The 12,224-nt window shown below is 53.0% G+C and overlaps 1 protein-coding gene across 2 annotated transcripts in view; it reads left to right on the top strand.

Moving 5' to 3' along the window:
* LOC142854236 (H-2 class I histocompatibility antigen, D-D alpha chain-like) overlaps positions 1-12,224 on the top strand; it is a 99,724-nt gene that overhangs the window by 52,329 nt on the left and 35,171 nt on the right. The gene's annotated exons all lie outside the window — the stretch shown is intronic.

The raw sequence follows: 12,224 nt of genomic DNA, 5'->3' as shown, positions 1-12,224 counted from the left end.
AATAGAAACTCAGAGAGAGAAACTGGGGTTCAACCTGAAGATCTGAAAAGCAAAGCAGTCAGACTCTGCTCTTACCTCGACCTCAGCTGGAGAATGGCGATCCTGCTCCAGGAATCTCAGAATGGGACTGGGACTGAGAGCTGTCTCCTCCTGTGTTATAATCCTCTCTGGGCTTAGGTTAAAGACGTGCACAGCTGGAATTAAAGGCATGCCCCTCCCTCCCTGTCTCTATGGCAGCTAAAGGTTGTGTTACCACTGCCTGGTCTGTAAGGCTGTGAGGCTGACCAGTGGGGCTGTTTTCTTCTCTGATCTTCAGGCAAGCTTTCTTTATTAAAATGCAAATGAAATGCTGACACCCAAGGCCGACACATTGTAAGGAAATGCTCTGGGTGAGAGAAGGGGGAAGGAATCCTTGCTGAATCTCTGTTCAGCATCAGGAGCTGGGCTGGACTCACCAGAGTTATGTCAGCCCAGTCACAACTGCGAACAAAGACGATGTCATGGGCGCTGTTCCAGCTCCAGGAACTACTAACATGAGGGGAAGGTAGGCCTTTCAGAAACCTGTCCTCCCTGTGCCCACCCCATCTGCTTGACCTAGAGATGGTTCTGGGACACCATGTGGCTACTGGGCCAACGAGGGCTCCTAACCACGGAGCCGGCTCTCCAGCCCCTTGAAAACAACTTCAGATTTAGGGAAAGAAAGCAAGGCTGGCACAGAATCCTCACCTGCAGTCATCCCCAGCCCCGCCCAACCCCCACTCCACACAGCACAGACTCAGTCATCCCCAGCCCTGCCCAACCCCCACTCCACACAGCAAACACTCTGTCATCCCCAGCCCTGCCCAACCCCCACTGCACACAGCACAGACTCAGTCATCCCCAGCCCCACCCAACCCCCACTGCACACAGCACAGACTCAGTCATCCCCAGCCCCGCCCAACCCCCACTGCACACAGCACAGACTCAGTCATCCCCAGCCCTGCCCCCCACTCCACACAGCATAGACTCAGTCATCCCCAGCCCTGCCCAACCTCCACCCACACAGCACAGACTCAGTCATCCCCAGCCCTGCCCAACCCCCACTCCACACAGCACAGACTCAGTCATCCCCAGCCCTGCCCAACCCCCACTGCACACAGCACAGACTCAGTCATCCCCAGCCCTGCCCAACCCCCACTGCACACAGCACAGACTCAGTCATCCCCAGCCCTGCCCAACCCCCACTCCACACAGCACAGACTCTGTCATCCCCAGCCCTGCCCAACCCCCACTGCACACAGCACAGACTCAGTCATCCCCAGCCCCGCCCAACCCCCACTGCACACAGCACAGACTCAGTCATCCCCAGCCCCGCCCAACCCCCACTGCACACAGCACAGACTCAGTCATCCCCAGCCCAACCCCCCACTCCACACAGCACAGACTCAGTCATCCCCAGCCCTGCCCAACCCCCACTCCACACAGCACAGACTCAGTCATCCCCAGCCCCGCCCAACCCCACTCCACACAGCACAGACTCAGTCATCCCCAGCCCTGCCCAACCCCCACCCACACAGCACAGACTCAGTCATCCCCAGCCCCGCCCAACCCCCACCCACACAGCACAGACTCAGTCATCACCAGCCCTGCCCAACCCCCACCCACACAGCACAGACTCAGTCATCCCCAGCCCTGCCCAACCCCCACTGCACACAGCACAGACTCAGTCATCCCCAGCCCTGCCCAACCCCCACTCCACACAGCACAGACTCAGTCATCCCCAGCCCTGCCCAACCCCACTCCACACAGCACAGACTCAGTCATCCCCAGCCCTGCCCAACCCCACTCCACACAGCACAGACTCAGTCATCCCCAGCCCCACCCAACCCCACTCCACACAGCACAGACTCAGTCATCCCCTGCCCAACCCCCACTGCACACAGCACAGACTCAGTCATCCCCAGCCCCGCCCAACCCCACTGCACACAGCACAGACTCAGTCATCCCCAGCCCCGCCCAACTCCCACTGCACACAGCACAGACTCAGTCATCCCCAGCCCCGCCCAACCCCCACTGCACACAGCACAGACTCAGACATCCCCAGCCCAACCCCCACTGCACACAGCACAGACTCAGTCATCCCCTGCCCAACCCCCACTGCACACAGCACAGACTCAGTCATCCCCAGCCCCGCCCAACCCCCACTGCACACAGCACAGACTCAGTCATCCCCAGCCCTGCCCAACCCCCACTCCACACAGCACAGACTCAGTCATCCCCAGCCCCACCCAACCCCCACTCCACACAGCACAGACTCAGTCATCCCCAGCCCTGCCCAACCCCCACTGCACACAGCACAGACTCAGTCATCCCCAGCCCCGCCCAACCCCACTCCACACAGCACAGACTCAGTCATCCCCAGAGCCGCCCAACCCCACTCCACACAGCACAGACTCAGTCATCCCCATTCCAACCCCCACTCCAGACAGCACAGACTCTGTCATCCCCAGCCCTGCCCAACCCCACTCCACACAGCACAGACTCAGTCATCCCCAGCCCCGCCCAACCCCACTCCACACAGCACAGACTCAGTCATCCCCAGCCCTGCCCAACCCCCACCCACACAGCACAGACTCAGTCATCCCCAGCCCCGCCCAACCCCCACTGCACACAGCACAGACTCAGTCATCCCCAGCCCCACCCAACCCCCACTGCACACAGCACAGACTCAGTCATCCCCAGCCCAACCCCCACTGCACACAGCACAGACTCAGTCATCCCCAGCCCCGCCCAACCCCCACCCACACAGCACAGACTCAGTCATCCCCAGCCCAACCCCCACTGCACACAGCACAGACTCAGTCATCCCCAGCCCTGCCCAACCCCACTCCACACAGCACAGACTCAGTCATCCCCAGCCCTGCCCAACCCCACTCCACACAGCACAGACTCAGTCATCCCCTGCCCAACCCCCACTGCACACAGCACAGACTCAGTCATCCCCAGCCCCGCCCAACCCCACTGCACACAGCACAGACTCAGTCATCCCCAGCCCAACCCCCACTCCACACAGCACAGACTCAGTCATCCCCTGCCCAACCCCCACTCCACACAGCACAGACTCAGTCATCCCCAGCCCCACCCAACCCCCACTGCACACAGCACAGACTCAGTCATCCCCAGCCCAACCCCCACTGCACACAGCACAGACTCAGTCATCCCCAGCCCAACCCCCACACCACACAGCACAGACTCAGTCATCCCCAGCCCAACCCCCACTGCACACAGCACAGACTCAGTCATCCCCAGTCCAACCCCCACTGCACACAGCACAGACTCAGTCATCCCCAGCCCTGCCCCCCACTCCACACAGCACAGACTCAGTCATCCCCAGCCCTGCCCAACCCCCACTGCACACAGCACAGACTCAGTCATCCCCTCCCAACCCCCACTGCACACAGCACAGACTCAGTCATCCCCAGCCCAACCCCCACCCACACAGCACAGACTCTGTCATCCCCAGCCCAACCCCCACTGCACACAGCACAGACTCAGTCATCCCCAGCCCCGCCCAACCCCCACTGCACACAGCACAGACTCAGTCATCCCCAGCCCTGCCCAACCCCCACTCCACACAGCACAGACTCAGCAGGAACCTGCAAGGAACCTTGGACTCCAGGTGCCTTGATGTTATAAACCTTATCTCCTCCTGGGGCCCCTGTCTATACCTTCCCTGGGGGAGGGGAGGTGAGGAGAGACTATGACCAGGAGCAGATCAGACAGCCTGAGTGGACACTAACTGGCCTGACCGCTTGTCCACTGTGTCCTCTCCCAGGGCACTGTGGTCACATCAGCTGCACTGACCATAGCACTGGTACAGAAGCCACAGCTGGCTGTGCTGGTGGACACGTGATCCTGAGGCTGTGGAGTGAGGCAGGTCTGCCCTCTCAGCGCTCAGAAGGGAGAGGCGGGATGATCAGGAACTCAGGGACGTCCACAGCTACAGAGAGTTGTGGAGGCCAAAAACGCAGGCCCATTTCCACCTTGTTGAGGGTCAGAGAGTTTGGAGATTTGACAGGCATAGTTGCACCTCCTAACTCAGGAGGTGATTGCCTGGTTCTTTTGAAATTAAGACAGTTACATCCCATCCTGACAGGTGGTCAGGATATGCAAATGTGCTTCTGCTCCTTCTTCAGTAACTATGAGGTCACCTGGGGAAGGGAAGTCTTCAGCATATGTGACCTAGACCTCCTTTGCTACCTAGACAAGAGAATGCTGATGATTTGATGTCTCAGAGTGATGAAGCCATTGACTGTGTGAGTTATCCTTTGTATCACGTTAATAAAGCCTTTGTTACCTTCTCGCCCCCATTTATATTAAATATAAAAGCTATAAAAAATAAATGCTGGTAAAACTTCAGAATTTTTAACTGAAATGCCCTCCCAACACTTTCTATATTTTCTGTCGTATTATTTTAATTCGTCTTCAAATTCTTTGCTTATATTTCTTCAATTCCCATGCCCTATCTCCTAAAAAGTATTTTTGTTGAGGCTGTTCCTTGACAGAGGGTTCAACACCAGCCTGAGCTGTGTGAATGCAGTCTCAGAAGGTGAGAGGCTGGGAGGCGGAGACACTTTAACACCAGCACAGACAGAGCAGATGGACCTCTGTCTGCCTGAGTCCAGCCTGCTCTAAATATTGAGTTTCAGAACAGCTCTGTAGAGAGGAATGAAAAGAAAGAAATAGAGAAAAGAAACCACAACAAAGCGAAAGAAGGGGTGAGTATGATTTAGCAGATTATAGAAGCCCTGGCCACCAACTCTGACAACCTGAGTTTCATTGCTGACTCCACATAAGGTCAGAGAGCACTGACTCCATCATCCCACGACTCCCATGTGTGAGCCACGACACGGGCACCACAGTCTCATTTCCCTGCACTCACACCCACGCACACATGTAAAACAGATGAAGAATGGTTTCTTAAATCTTTATTTTCTTAAATCTTTATTTTTATTCAATATGCATTCATATCTTCTTATGTTTGTACATGTGTGTCTCATGTGTGCCTGGTTGTCACAGAATCAGAAGCTGAAAATGTGAACAGCTATGTGGGTGCTGGGAACTGACCCCACGTCCTCCTGTGTGGGGCTGGGAAGTGACTCCACGTCCTCTGAAAGAATGCAAGCATTCCTAAGCACTGGGCTGTCTCTCCAGCCACATAGAGAAGTTTACTGGCTGGGACACACAGGCTCCTGTCACCTGCTCTCTCCTCACTGCTGATCACCGTCATGTGTAGCATGAGGAGGAGACGGGGACCAGCAGTGGAGGCAGCGGTGATGAGGACTGCATCAGCCTGTGGGCAGGGACTCTATGGTGCCTAGTTTTGTTTCTCAGCTTGACTACATCTGGAATTAAGCAAAACCGAAACATTGAGGGTACACATCTAAGGGATTTTTGCTAAATTTGAGGTAAGAAGGAAGATCCTCATCATTTTTTTTTTGTTTCTTTGTTTTTGTTTGTTTTCTTTCTGTGCAGCCCTGTCTGCTCTAAAATTCACTCTATAGACCAGGCTGGCCTTGAACTCAGAGATCTGCCTGACTCCTTCCAGAGTTCTGGGATTGAGGGTGTGAGCCATCACTTTTCATCTTGGTCTTGAGGTGGGAAGACAAAACTTTAACCCTAATCATTTGAGTTGGAAAATCCCACCTCTAATCTGGGCCCCACCTTATGCTGGAAACCTAGGTAAAGACAGGGAAGAAGGAAGCTTCTGATCTCTCCCTGCTGGTTTTCCTCTTGCGAGTAAGTCCATTCCTCCACTGCATCAGAGCCGACTTCTCCAGGGGATTCCATCACACACTGAGGACCACCGAGACAGCCAGCCTCGGGGGCTGAGAAACTTCTGGATCCATGGGTTTTCTTTTCACACCCAGCTATTTTTGGATTGCCAGGACCACAGACTATAAGTCATTCCAATAAATACCTTTCCTTCCCCTATCTGTGTCTCTCTGTGTCTCCTTCTCTCTGGGTCTCTCTCTGCCTCTCTCTCGTCCCTCTGTCTCTCTCTCTGGCTCTGTTTCCCTCTGCCTCTCTCTCTGACTCTGTTTCTCTCTCTAACTCTCAGTCTATAAATTCTGTTTCCCTAGAGAACCTTGATGAATACAGACACCGACAGCAGCAGAGGTAACAAGGGGCGGACAAAGGGCTGTGCCCAGGGCAGACCACAAGGACAGAGACACCGAGGGACAGCTGAGGCAGAGGGAGGATGACAGTGGACAGACAACTGTGCAAAAGACAGACAGACAGACCTGAATAGCCAACAATGAGAAACTGCAGACCCAAGTCACCAGATGAGATCTGGACGCCACCAAGCTTCTAGAGTCAGGGCTCCTGGGGCTGGAGAGGCAGCACAGTGGTAAGAGGCACACTGCTCTTGTGGAGGACCCACAGCTCTTCAGCTGACCTCAGTTCCAGCTCCAGGGCATCTGGCGCCCTCTTTGGTCCTACACGTGTAACTGCTCTCACCAATGCATAAACACACATAGAAACAAACATTTATACTTAATTAAAAACAAAGCAAAATAAATCTTCCTTAAAGATACAAGGGTGCGGGCGCTCTAGGACTGCACACACAGCTGCAACCCCTGCATGTGTGACAGGTGATCCTGAGAATGGCTGCAGCTGAGAATGGAAACACCCAGAGCTGCAACCGCCGCATTTGTGACAGTTGACACAGACAGTGGCTGCAGCTGAGGACGCAAACACCAGAGCTGCAACCCCTGCATGTGTGACAGGTGACCCTGACCATAGCTGCAGCTGAGGATGCAAACACCAGAGCTGCAAACCCTGCATGTGTGACAGGTGACCCTGACCATGGCTGCAGCTGAGAATGCAAACACCCAGAGCTGCAACCCCCGCATGTGTGACAGGTGACCCTGACCATGGCTGCAGCTGAAGATGCAAACACCAGAGCTGCAACCCCCGCATGTGTGACAGGTGACCCTGACCATGGCTGCAGCTGAGGATGCAAACACCAGAGCTGTAACCCCCGCATGTGTGACAGGTGACCCTGACCATGGCTGCAGCTGAGGATGCAAACACCAGAGCTGTAACCCCCGCATGTGTGACAGGTGACCCTGACCATAGCTGCAGCTGAGGATGCAAACACCAGAGCTGCAACCCCCACATGTGTGACAGGTGACCCTGACCATAGCTGCAGCTGAGGATGCAAACACCAGAGCTGCAAACCCTGCATGTGTGACAGGTGACCCTGACCATGGCTGCAGCTGAGGATGCAGACACCAGAGCTGCAACCCCTTCATGTGTGACAGGTGACCCTGACCATGGCTGCAGCTGAGAATGCAAACACCCAGAGCTGCAACCCCCATATGTGTGACAGGTGACACTCACAATGGCTGCAGCTGAGGATGCAAACACCCAGAGCTGCAAACCCTGCATGTGTGACAGGTGACCCCGACCATGGCTGCAGCTGAGGATGCAAACACCAGAGCTGCAACCCCCGCATGTGTGACAGGTGACCCTGACCATGGCTGCAGCTGAGGATGCAAACACCAGAGCTGCAACCCCTGCATGTGTGACAGGTGACACTGACCATGGCTGCAGCTGAGGATGCAAACACCAGAGCTGCAACCCCCGCATGTGTGACAGGTGACCCTGACCATGGCTGCAGCTGAGGATGCAAACACCAGAGCTGCAACCCCCGCATGTGTGACAGGTGACACTCACCATGGCTGCAACTGAGGATGCAAACACCAGAGCTGCAACCCCCGCATGTGTGACAGGTGACACTCACCATGGCTGCAACTGAGGATGCAAACACCAGAGCTGCAACCCCCGCATGTGTGACAGGTGACCCTGACCATGGCTGCAGCTGAGAATGCAAACACCAGAGCTGCAACCCCCGCATGTGTGACAGGTGACCCTGACCATGGCTGCAGCTGAGAATGCAAACACCAGAGCTGCAACCCCCGCATGTGTGACAGGTGACCCTGACCATGGCTGCAGCTGAGAATGCAAACACCAGAGCTGCAACCCCCGCATGTGTGACAGGTGACCCTGACCATGGCTGCAGCTGAGGATGCAGACACCAGAGCTGCAACCCCTTCATGTGTGACAGGTGACCCTGACCATGGCTGCAGCTGAGAATGCAAACACCCAGAGCTGCAACCCCCATATGTGTGACAGGTGACACTCACAATGGCTGCAGCTGAGGATGCAAACACCCAGAGCTGCAAACCCTGCATGTGTGACAGGTGACCCCGACCATGGCTGCAGCTGAGGATGCAAACACCAGAGCTGCAACCCCCGCATGTGTGACAGGTGACCCTGACCATGGCTGCATCTGAGGATGCAAACACCAGAGCTGCAAACCTTGCATGTGTGACAGGTGACACTCACCATGGCTGCAGCTGAGGATGCAAACACCCAGAGCCCTCCTCAGGGCTCTGACACCAGCATGTCATCTGTGGCGGCTGTCAATCAATCACCCCTGCTGGAAGCTGAGCATCTCGTGGCTGTCAGGTGCCGGAGCTGCTGTCAGCTGACGCCCAGAGCCAAGGCCAGGTGTGCACAGCTGTGACCCCAGGAAGGAGAGGAGAATCCAGGTCAGCCTCAGCTGCAGGGAGTAAGGCCCTGTGCAGCCAGGCGGGGATTTTTAACCACCCTGGCATGCGGGGCAGCCTGGGCCCTATTACCACAGGGTCTCCAGAAGAAGAGACCACAAATTCCCAGGCCCGTGCTCACAGTCACTTCATCCTGAACACCTTCTCCTTCATTCCCATGGATTTTTATGTAAGACTGTGATATTTGGAGGGTTAGCAATGGATAGAAACCTACCCAGGGTCACTGGATCACAGAGACAAACCCTGCAGGAGTCAGGTTGGCCCCTACAGCCAGATTGGGAAATCACTGTGAGGGGTGCTCCACTGACCTGGGAGAAGTGGAGACTGGAACTTCTACTGCAGAGGTCACTCTCCCTTCTCTTGCGTTTCTGGATTTCTCTTGTATAATCTCTGCACCGTGGTGCAGGTTTGTGAGCTCTGAGTTCTAAACATCTTAGTGGTCAAGAGCATCTTAGGGGCTTGGAGGAACTGTGCATCTCACAGTGGGACCAGAGCCTGGCAGGACCCCTCAGTGGTCTAGCCCAAGGGTGTGTGAAATGCTAGTCCAGGTGCTGGGGAGATGGCTCAGCTGGTAGGGTGCTCTTTCTTAGGATCCAGGTCAGTTCCCAGCACCCTCCTTAGGTGTTCTCAATCAGCTACAACTCCAGCTCCAGGGATCTTATGCTCTCAGGGCCTCGGCTGGAAACTGCACACATGAGGCATAAACTCACAAAGATATAGACACATACACATAAGTGAAATAAAAATAAATTTCTATATAGGTTTGTTTTTATTGTGCATGTAAGTACATTTGCCACTCAGGAAGTCTCACCTGCATTTCCTCAGCCTCTGTTGCCCCCTTGTGGCCAAAATATGACACAGCAACCAGCTCCCAACTAGGCAGCTGCCCATTGAATTCCCTGTTACACCCTTTGCAGAGCTTTGGCAGAGGTGTGACCAGGACTCCCCTCTCCCTTTCCTGACTCCCACGTCCTATTCTGCACAGACAGCCTCATTCTGACCCCACCAACCTCCACCCACTCCTCATCCCCCCCACAACACTCCAAAGTTCTTCCCTTTCTCCAACCCTCACCTCCCCACCCTCTCCACCCCTCCATCTTGTCCTCCATTGTCCTCTCACCCTGCAGTCCCCTCCCTCCCACAGCTCCTGAAGGACTGATGGAAAGGAAGGCTGGACACTGTGCCCAGCCTGAGCATAGGAGGAGACGCTGGTCCAGATGCTGTGCACACCTTACTCTGTGGGGAGCAAGGCTGGACACTGTGCCCAGGCTGAGCATCTGTCGGAGGAGACGCTGGTCCAGATGCTGTGCACACCTTACTCTGTGCAACCAGGAACCCAGCTTTCCCACGACACCAGTTTCTACTCTACAAGGGTCAGTATAATTACTAAATAAAATTACTACTTTGTCCAGGACAGTTAAATTTTTCTGTGACAACAAATACACATTCTCGTCCACGTATATCCTTCCTAACTCAGTGCTGTCTTGTTGGTAACGAGGCAGCCATGCGCACTCTACAAATCAGTGAACAGCATGGGGTTACAATAAAACTTTATTTGTGGATTACGGCAACTGGAATTTCATCTTTTCACATAGCATGTCTAGATCTCATCCAAATAATTTTGGACACTTTACATTAAATATAATCATGAGCTCACAGGCCACAGAGAAACAGTCAAATTCAATTTGTCTCACAGTTATTTTTCAAACTCTCACTTGAAGAAACACAATTATTAATAAACTGACAACATAATAAAAAGGAAGTTATTTTAAAGTTTATCTATTTACATTTTATGTATGAGTGCTGTCTTAGTTAGGGTTTCTATTGCTGCGATGAAACACCATGACCCAAACACAGCTGGGGAGTAAGGGTTTACTAGGCTCACACTTCAGTATTGCTGTTCATCACTGAAGGAAATCAGGACAGGAGCTCACACAGGGCAGGATCCCAGAGGCAGGAGCTGACACAGAGGTCATGGAGGGAAGCCGCTTCCTGACTCAGCCTGCTGTCTAAGAGACCCAGGACCACCAGCCCAGGGCTGTCCCTAGCCGCTGTGGACCGGGTTCTCCCTCACTAATCACTGTTGAGAATGTTCCTTACTCCTGGATCTCATGGAAGCATTTCCTAAAATGTGGCTCCTTCCTCTCTGAAGACTCTAGCTTATGTCAACCTGACACACAAACCATCACTATTCAGACACAACCCTCCCGTTCTCACATGATCTCACATGAAAATCATAAATAATTTTAAAAGTCCAGTCTTTACAAATTCAAACATAATAAAAGTTCAGTCTCTTTAGAATATCTATTCTCTTTAAACATTCAAAATCTCTTTTAAAAGTTCAAGTATTTCATCTATGGGATTCTTTAAAATTTAAAAGTGGCGGTGCACATTTAATCCCAGGACTTGGGAAGCAGAGGCAGGTGTATCTCTGTGAGTTCAAGGCCAGCCTGGTCTACAGAGCGAGTTCCAGAATACCTAGGATTGTTACACAGAGAAACTCTATCTTGAAAAAGGAGAGAGAGAGAGAGAGAGAGAGAGAGAGAGAGAGAGAGAGAGAGAGAGAGAGAGATACTAAATACCTTCTTCAAGAGGGAAGAACCTAGGCACTGTCCCAATCTAATCCAAGCAAAGCCAAACTCAGCAGTATAAAAACCCACTGTCGAGTTCTCTGGGACTCACTCACAACCTCCTGGACCCCTGCGAAGGGCTATGGTCTCTTCTCCAGCTCTGCCTTCTGCAGCTCACACAGCTCCTCTTCTAGGCCCCACTGGCTCCACTCACTGCTGCTGCTGTTCTTGGTGATCTTCCATGGTGCTGCTGTCTCCAAAACACCTGGGCTGCACTTTCACCAATGGCCTCTCACAGGGTCTCATGGTGCCAAGCCTCAAATCCTTGTCATGACCCCTTCAGTCCTGGGCCTCCACTGCCACGGAGGCTGCACCTTCACCAACGGCCTCTCCTGGCCTCGCACAGTGCAGAACCTCACCTGCCCTCCATGACCCCTTCATGCCCTCAAAACCAGCACCACCTAGGTGACGCTCACACATTACCAAATCCTCATTGGGACTGTTTGCACAGCTGGCAGTTGACAAAAAGCAGGAAGCTTTTTGAGAGAACTATGCCCATATTACCAAATATTGTCTATAAATGTTTGTTTACATTTAAAGGGGGAGAAGCTATGGAGATGGATACTCTGCATTGCTATGGCTCTTGCTCTATCGATACAAATTTAAGGTCAATTTTGTTACATTTCTGCTCTTGGGTAAGGTATTATGTTTGTACAGCTCATTTTAAAATGTAGTGTATAATTAAGAAATATAGGTTTCTTGATAATCATCTATAATAGTCAAGCTTTGTAGTCATGTTACTTAGGTTTTCTAAATATATAGAGATATATTTCCGTTAGATAGGTATTCTTCAGATCTTTCAGAGACCTTCAGAATATGGCATTTGAAATGTTTTAGGAGCTTAGGATTTTCATGACAATGAGACACATCTGCACTTAGAAGCACCAAAAGCTTCAAGAGGAAGATTGGCAACAAAGAGGCTCTGGATGGAGTTAGCTAGCCATGTGGGCAACAGATTGCTCTTGCCTGGACTGCT

Source organism: Microtus pennsylvanicus, chromosome 7, assembly GCF_037038515.1.
Source record: "Microtus pennsylvanicus isolate mMicPen1 chromosome 7, mMicPen1.hap1, whole genome shotgun sequence".
Lineage (NCBI taxonomy): Eukaryota > Metazoa > Chordata > Mammalia > Rodentia > Cricetidae > Microtus > Microtus pennsylvanicus.
Note: the sequence above shows the minus strand (reverse complement) of the source record. Positions and strands in the feature narration are given on the sequence as shown.